Genomic DNA, 8,457 nt, shown 5'->3' with positions numbered 1-8,457 from the left:
CAACTCATTAGTGAATAAGGAGGACAATATTTCTCTCCCAATGAAGCACAACCTCTGTCAGCATGAGAACAGCAACAGTAATTAATGAACAGCTTCTTTCTCCAACTACACACAAAGGTTCCCTCCTGTGGTCTCACTGTAGAGAGAATCCAACATTATGTAACAAACAACAGCTAATATTTGTTAGTATTAGTTTCATAATGCAGCCAAGATGATATTCTTATATGATTAGATTAGATTCTCTACAGTGTGGAAACAGGCCCTTCGGCCCAACCAGTCCACACTGACCCTCCGAAGAGTAACCCACCCAGACCCGTTTCCCTCTGAATGAAGCAGCTAACACTATGGGCAATTTAGCACAGCCAATTCACCTGACCTGCACATCTTTGGATTGTGGGAGGAAACCAGAGCACCCAGAGGAAACCCATGCAGACACGGGGAGAATGTGCAAACTCCACACAGACAGGAATCGAACCTGGGAACCTGGTGCTGTGAGGCAGCAGTGATAACCATGTATAACTGTTATTCATTTAATATCTCACCCATCCCCATGTGGTTCCACGCATAAACAGCCACGCTGATCTTTAAGGGGCCCTTGTCTCTCCCTAGTTACTCTTTTGCCCTTAATGTACTTATAGAATCTTGTTGGATTCTCCTGAACTTTATTTGCCAAAGATAATCATGTCTCCTTTTGCCCTCCTGATTTCCCTTTTAAGTGTACTCCTATGCCTTTATACTCTTCTCAGCATTCACTAGATCCCAGCTGTCTATACTTGAAAAATGCCTCCTTCATTTTCTTGACGAAAGCCTCAATTTCTCTGATCATCCAGCATTCTCTATATCTCTACACACTAACAGAAACATTCTGCCTCTGAACTCTCGCTGTCTCCCTCTTAAAGGCCTCTCACTTCCCAACCATCCCTTTATGTGCGAGTTGCCTCCCTAATCAACTTTTGAAAGTTCCTGTCTAATACCATCAAAATTGGCCTTACTCCAATTTAGAGTTTTAACTTTCTGATCAGTTCTATCCATTTCCATAACTATTTTAAAACTGAATAGGATGGGGCTTTTTTTCCCAAGAGCATTGGAGGCTAAGGGGTGGCACTATAAAAGTATAAGGGGCATGAATAGCCAAGGTCTTTTTCACAAGATGGGGGAGTCCAAAACCAGAGGACATAGGTTTTAAGATGAGAGGGGAAAGGTTTAAAAAGGCCCTGAGGAGTAACTTTTTCATGCAGAGGGTGGCGCATGAATGGAATGAGATGCCAGAGGAAGTGGTGGAGGCTGGTACATTTCAACATATAAATGGCTTCTGAATTGGTTTAAAGCCCCATGGCACCTTTCCCTACAACACTTGCACATTTACATTTTCCCTCCTCAGTATCCAAAAGTCCAAATATACCTTCCAGGTCAAGCAGCACTTTACATGCATTTCTCACAATCTAGTGTACTGCATTCGCTGCTCACAATGTGGTCTCCTCTACACTGGGGAAATGAAGCATAGACTGGGTGACCACTTTGCAGAACATCCACGTTCTGCCCGCAAAAAACACCCTGAGCTTGCAATTGACTGCTACTTGAATACACCACCCTGTGTATTTCAACATCTCTGTGAGAAAGCGAGGACTGCAGATGCTGAGATCAGAGTTGAGAGTGTAGTGCTGGAAAAGCAAAGCAGGTCAGGCAGCTTCTGAGGGGCAGGTTAACCAACATTTCAGGCATAAGCCCTTCATCAGGAAGAGAAGCAGAAAAGAATGATGCAAATGTCTAGCTCATATTTTAGAGGTAATTTTTAATTTTGGGATGATGAATATATGGTCAAAAAAGGTCAAAAAAGCTGGGTTTAGAGCTTGCCAAAACATCTTAAGAACTGATTACATTTAATTAAGTCAGAAGAGATAGAGTTACATTGCTAAAAAGCTGGTGACATCATGCCTGCAAGGCATACAATAAGTGTGGACAAAAAGATTCTTTCTTGTTTTGGGAGGTAGAGCTAAATTAATTTAAAGGCAAAACTTATTTCATAAGATCTAAAAATAAGTCATAAGTCAGATATAAAGGCTGGTTTGAGTCCAGAACAGTCCGTATCATCACATAGATGGATGGAGCTTAATAAGATTCTCTGGTTTCAATTTAACTGAGTGCTTGCTGGAAAAGCTGTTTACTGTGTGGACATGATGTGGTTTGCGGTTCACTGCGAGAAGCTAACTAAAGTGAATGATAGTTAGGCAAAACTGCACTGTAGGCAGGTAGACTGAAGCATCACTGACTGCATGCCAAGTAGGTGGGCCCAATATCAGTTTGAATCTTGTAAGGGAGTAAATATTTGAAGATTACCCAATTTGCAGCAAGTAGGAGAATTTAGTGTGCGCTGCACTGTAACGTATTGCAAAAGAAAATCAATTAACCTGGAAGTAGCGAAAACTAACCAGAATAAGGAACTGAGACATTTATAGTCAAGGATTGGTAAATGAAAGTTTTACCCTGGAAAATAGCAGGAGCTGAGCAGAATTCTTCAGAGGATTGTGGCATACTTATGGATAGTCCTACAAAAATAAGCAATTTTTAAGAATGATGAGTCTTCTAAAGGAATTCTTGGGGTAGAAGGAAGTAAATCTTAGCACATGACATACAAAGGAATAAGTTGCAGTGTTAACTTACTCCAATTGTTTTCTCTAACTTGTTCTATATATAATAACCTTTGATTTTGTTAGAATAAAGTGAACGCTTGTGACATGGTTCTATTAATTGAAGTTAGGTATTTGTACTTCTATTAACATCCAAAATGGATCAAAACAGATTGCAAAGGAAATACCAATAAAAACTCCAACTGTAAATTTACCTTTTACACATCTTTAACAAATCTAATGCTGCTCAACTAACAAATCAATTTGGAGTATATTTTACAATTTTGATTTAATATACATATCTACTTACCTTCAATGCAACTCAGATTTTTAATTATATTTTTAAAATGTCAATTAAAAGTAGTTAAGTTAAAACAGCCCAAATTCCTGTGCCCATTACAGTATCAAATGATTCTATGAATGCACACACCTGCCAGTACATTCAGAAAATTACCAGTGTGCTACCCATGGCTTTCCATTTGAACATCATTCCAAGTTGGTTTACGGTTTCCCATTTGTCAGGTAAAGCTGCTTGTTGCAAGTGAACATGCATAAGGTTGGCTGTAAATTGTCAAACATATTTAACACTGAGCAATTTCATCAGTACAGTGAGTTAAGGTAATAGGAGTAAAAACAATAAATTCTAGAAATACCAGTACATCTGGCACCATCAATGGAGAAACAAAGTTAACATTTTATGTCTGATATGACCTTTTCAGAATAAAACGTCAGCTCCATTTCTTTTTAAACAAGACCTGTTGAATATTTCCAATAGTTTCTGTTTTTAATTAGGATTTCCAGCATCTGCAACATTTTGCTTTTAGGATTATAGGCTAAATGACTAAGCTCTGATCTCCAAGGATGACTCTAACTGATAGTAAGAGTGCATGATTGAAACCTGGACCACTGTGAGGTCTAGGATATAGAATGGGAATAGTAAGTGATGCTTTCAAGACCTGCTTTAATACGGCTAATTATAAACTTCTGCATCCATCAGAAAATCAGGGAAAATAGATGCGCACACCTGCCATGAGAAAGTTCACCAATTGGTCATATCACTTTTATCTTTTTTATGCCAATCAGTTAAACTTCTAGTTCAGTCAGAATCCTCCTTATGGAACAGAGCTAAGCATTTCATTTATTATCGAAACCTATTTCTCTGATAACGTTTGCTGAGTGTTTGACAATTTACCATCAATCTTATGAATATTCTCATGTAGCAGGCATTCTCACTTGCCAAGGCTACACATTGTAGATCTACTCCAAATGATTTTCAAGTTGGAAGTCATGGTTAGGCCCCTGGGGTTTTCTCAAAATCTACCAGTTTATAGCTCTTACAGAGAGCACAGGAATTCATGAATACTGCTTTTTATTGACTTTTTAAAAATAAAATTAAAAATCTATGTTCAAAAGAAGATGTTCCCATGCATATCAAACTCAAAATTCAACGGTATTAATTAAACAAATTGAGTTGTAAGTTAAGCAACAGTGGGACATATGAGGAACAGTTGAGGACTTTGAGAATATACTCGAGGGAGTTTAGAAGGATGAGGGTGGAATCTGATTGAAATTTACAGAATGTTGAATGGCCTTGACAGAGTGGACATTGGGAAGATGTTTCATTGGTAGGAAAGATTAAGACTCGAGGGCACAGCCTTAGAGTAAAAGGATCACCCTTTAGAACTGAGGTAAGGAGAAACTTCTTCAGCCACAGAGTGGTGAATTTATGGGATTTACTGCCACAGAAGGCTGTGGAAGCCAGGTCATTGAATATATTTAAAACAGAGATAGGTAAGGTTTTTGGGGATAAAGCAGGAGAATGGGGTTGAAAAATCTATCAGCCATGATTGAATGGCAGAGCAGACTTGATGGGCCAAATTTTCTAATTTCTGGTCCTATGTCTTACAGTCTTATGGGACCGTTAAAGCTATATGGGAAATAGACCGACAATTCTAGTTTTTTCTGGATTAGTGGTGCTGGAAGAGCACAGCAGTTCAGGCAGCATCTAAGGAGCAGCGAAATCGACGTTTCGGGCAAAAGCCCTCCATCAGGAATAAACCTTTTTGTCAATAGGGAGCAGCAAGCTATATTTATGCACTTGTGTCTTGAAATATTCTTTAAACTTCCAATTACAGAATATTTTCTAATCTATTTTAAAACATTTTATATGGAAATTGTCATTATCTGCAAGGAGAGATGCCTGATTAGTGATATGATCACAGGATAGGACTCACTTATTTAATGTTTGTCAAATAAACTGTAAAAACAGATATGGTTTTAATTGCAATACTCAAATATTGTTGACTCTTCCTCAGAGAGTGATGGAGGTAGGTCATTGCACATAGTAGTAGATGGATTCTTGGCTAACATGGGAGTCAAAGCTTGTCAGAGGTAGGCAAGAGTGTGGTATTGAGGTTACAATCAGATGAGCCATAATCTTAATGAATAATGGAGCAGGCGAGAGGGACGAAATGGCCTACCCCTGCTCCTAATTCAGATGACCATATGTATGGCCAGTATGGCAATTAAAATTCACAGGTAAAATCTATGGGGAAGCCTGATGTGATAGTCTAAGTTATTGCTCATAATGTGTTCTTGACATTACTTTTTAACATGCTCAAATATTACAATTTAGCATCTGGCCTCATTTTCAATATCACGTCTTTGAGCCCACCCTTCTTTCAGGACCTTCTTTTCAAGAACAGCCAGCACTGTGTAGATTTACACAGCTACTGTTGTCATTTCCAACTTGGTAGCTATGAGAACTGGCACAGGTGGATTTATCAAATATTCCCTATTTGTGAAGTCACATTGTGATTTCTGTTCGCTGTGTGCATTCTTTAAGATAATTTGTCATTTCAGAGACTAGGGAGCCCTGACATCAGTTATTAAACTCCTTCACTGAAAGAACACTCTTCAAAATCATTTTCTCCTTGGTTATCAATTAAGAACATCATTCATTCTTTAGCTTGACACAAGCCAGGTACCCAACAGAAATTGATTGTCTATGGTAGTAGTTTGAAATGATAATGTTTTACAAAAGACATAACTGTCCGTTTACCTGGAAATCTAGAAACCATTTCAATGAATCAGTGAAAAGATATTTATTTTCCTTCATGTACTTTATTTAAAGAAATAAAATATAGAACCAGATGAAATACATTTGATTACATGGTAAACAATAGGAAAGAGCAACATTGCTGTAGAACAGATTTAAATTATTAATTACTCATAACCTAAGACCCAAAGGGACAGTAGTAAAATTTCATATTTCTATTCCAGATTAAGTTTAGGCTTTTCTACCCTGATAGTGTTGCAAAGTTACCCACTGTGCTGTGAACTAATCATCCCAATTTTACTGAATGATATTTGTCTTTCAAACCATAATTCTGAAAAAAACAGCTATGGGCATTTTTGCCTTGTATGGAATTAGAATGGAGAAAAGGTCGGTGAAGCACCCATTTAACGAGATGATGCTCTGGGGGTTACCTACCCCATGAAGAATGTAATGTAGATCCCTGTGAAATCCATGTTAAAATATGTTACATACACCATCATCCATCTGATGAACTCAATAGCAAATGACCTACAAAGATTTGCAAAAGTTTTATCGTAAATCTATAGCATAGTACAAGCATCAGTTGCCACCTATCCCTTCTGGACTCTTTCATTGTCCCTGTCCAAAACACAGTTCTAGTTACAAACATACACTGACTACCACATTAACAAAACAGCCATTTAACAAGCTTTGTAACTGAACTCAGCTTTTTTTTAACTTTGAAAACCCACCAACAATGACCCAAATAGCCAGTTAAACAAATAACAAATTACAAGCTCTGCCCAACCAGGATCAATCTAACAATAACAAAAGGTAAGCAAAGTAGGGAAAGAGGAAGAGGCTAAATCAAAATGGACTTGGTGGAGAATAATGCACCCTTGCCCTTGTACTGCCCACCTCCTTCTAAAAGCTTACAAATGTCAGTTTTTTTGAAAGACCCACCATCAAGTTATCAAATTAACTAATTAATCAGATAGCAATAGACAAACATTGCCCCCAGCGAAAGTGTCACAATAATAAGAAAACAAAAATGATGAGGAAAAGAAATGGAGAGACAGAACTCAGCCCTTATATATTTTAATCAACCTTTCAGACATGTAATGCACACCTCTGAAACAGGTGGACTAGAGTCTAGGTTTCTTGGTTCAGAGTCAGGGGCCACTACAACTGTGCCACAAGAGCCCTGACCTGAACTTAACCCTGTTGGAAGTCCAATGAGCATTACCTACTCTCACTCAACTCTGGAGCTTGATTTGTTTGAGCCTTAAAGGGACATGTATTTCTAACTCTGACAGACTCAATTTCTATTAAGAAGTAAAAATGAGCCATATTTTTACAAAATAGATGTTAAAAATGCACATATGTTCATACTCTCACTACTTAAGAGCAAGACATCCTTCTAGAACTTTTGTTTACAGAGGCATTCCTGAGGTAAACAATCCAATAGTTGATGATTAGTATCTAAACATATAAGCATAGAGATTTTCTCATCTCAGTATCTGCTTTAAACTGGCTATATCTATTTATTCAATGGGTATTGTTTTCTCAGTCACTTTTACATGCAACATTTCCTCCAAGATTTAGTCAAATAGACCACCATGTCATTAGCATCAACAGGAACAGAGTTTCAGCAGCTAATGAGCCATTCACCACTATTCTTAATTGCTATGCCTCCCTGCACCACCCTCCCCGCCCGTGCCAAGGAGCCATTTTTCCCATTGTTCTCCCACAAGGAATATAGTAAATGGTTCTTTATTGGAAAACACATTGTCAAGATTTGCATGTGAAGCATCGCTAAAAATGATTAATGCCTTTTCTCCATTCTTTCATTTCATGTGGCAGTGCTGGCTGGGACAGCATTCATTACTAGTTACACTTAAGAACGTGGTGGTAAGTTGCCTTTTGATTGGTGCAGTCCACATGCTGTACGTTGATCCACACTGCTGTTAGGGAGTGAATTCCAGGAGTTTGATCCAGAGGCAGTGAAGGAATGGCAATATATTTCCAAGTCAGGATGGTGAATGTCTTGGAAGGGAACTTACAGATGTGGTGTTCCCATGTTTTTGTTGTCCTTGTATTTCTAGATGGACACGATCATGGGTTTGGAAGGTGCAGTCTGAGGATCTTTGGTGAATATCTGCATTGTATCTTGTAGACAGTACACACTGCTGCTACTGAGCATCGGTGGTAGAGGGAGTGGATGTGGTGCCAATCAAGTGGGCTGCTTTTACCTGGATGGTATCAAGAGTTTTGTTGAAGTTGCAGTCATCCAGGCAAGTGGGGAATATTCCATCACAGTTCTGATTTGTGCATCGTATATAGTGGGTAGGCTTTAGGAAATCAAGTGGTGAGTTACTTGCTGCGGTATTCCTAGCCTCTGACATGTTTTCGTAGACACTGTATTTATATGATGCCAACGAAAGCTGAGAACTGTGGCGTACACTTCTCTATTTTCAATTTTTAAATATTTTATTCACTCTCAAGATGCCCTCCATCTGTGGATTATTCATGACCAGACTAAGTTTGGTCACAGCAAAACATGGAACTGGTCTTGTCAGCGTGCATGACTAGTTAAGCTTTCTGAAGAGGCTCCTCAGTTGTTCCATCTCTTCCTTGGTAGCAGCTTCACCTTTTTTTTCCAGATCTGATGTGACTCATTGCAATTGGATGAACATTTTCCAAATGAGACTCTTGGTATCGAATTACATTTCACTCATCCTGAAGAATTTCCAATCCCAGATATTTGAAAACACCAGATGTTTAACTGATCAT

Source organism: Chiloscyllium plagiosum, unplaced genomic scaffold (assembly GCF_037043375.1).
Source record: "Chiloscyllium plagiosum isolate Xiang-an unplaced genomic scaffold, Cpla_swu_hap1 HiC_scaffold_8, whole genome shotgun sequence".
Taxonomy (NCBI): Eukaryota; Metazoa; Chordata; class Chondrichthyes; order Orectolobiformes; family Hemiscylliidae; genus Chiloscyllium; species Chiloscyllium plagiosum.
This window is presented reverse-complemented; position numbering follows the sequence as displayed.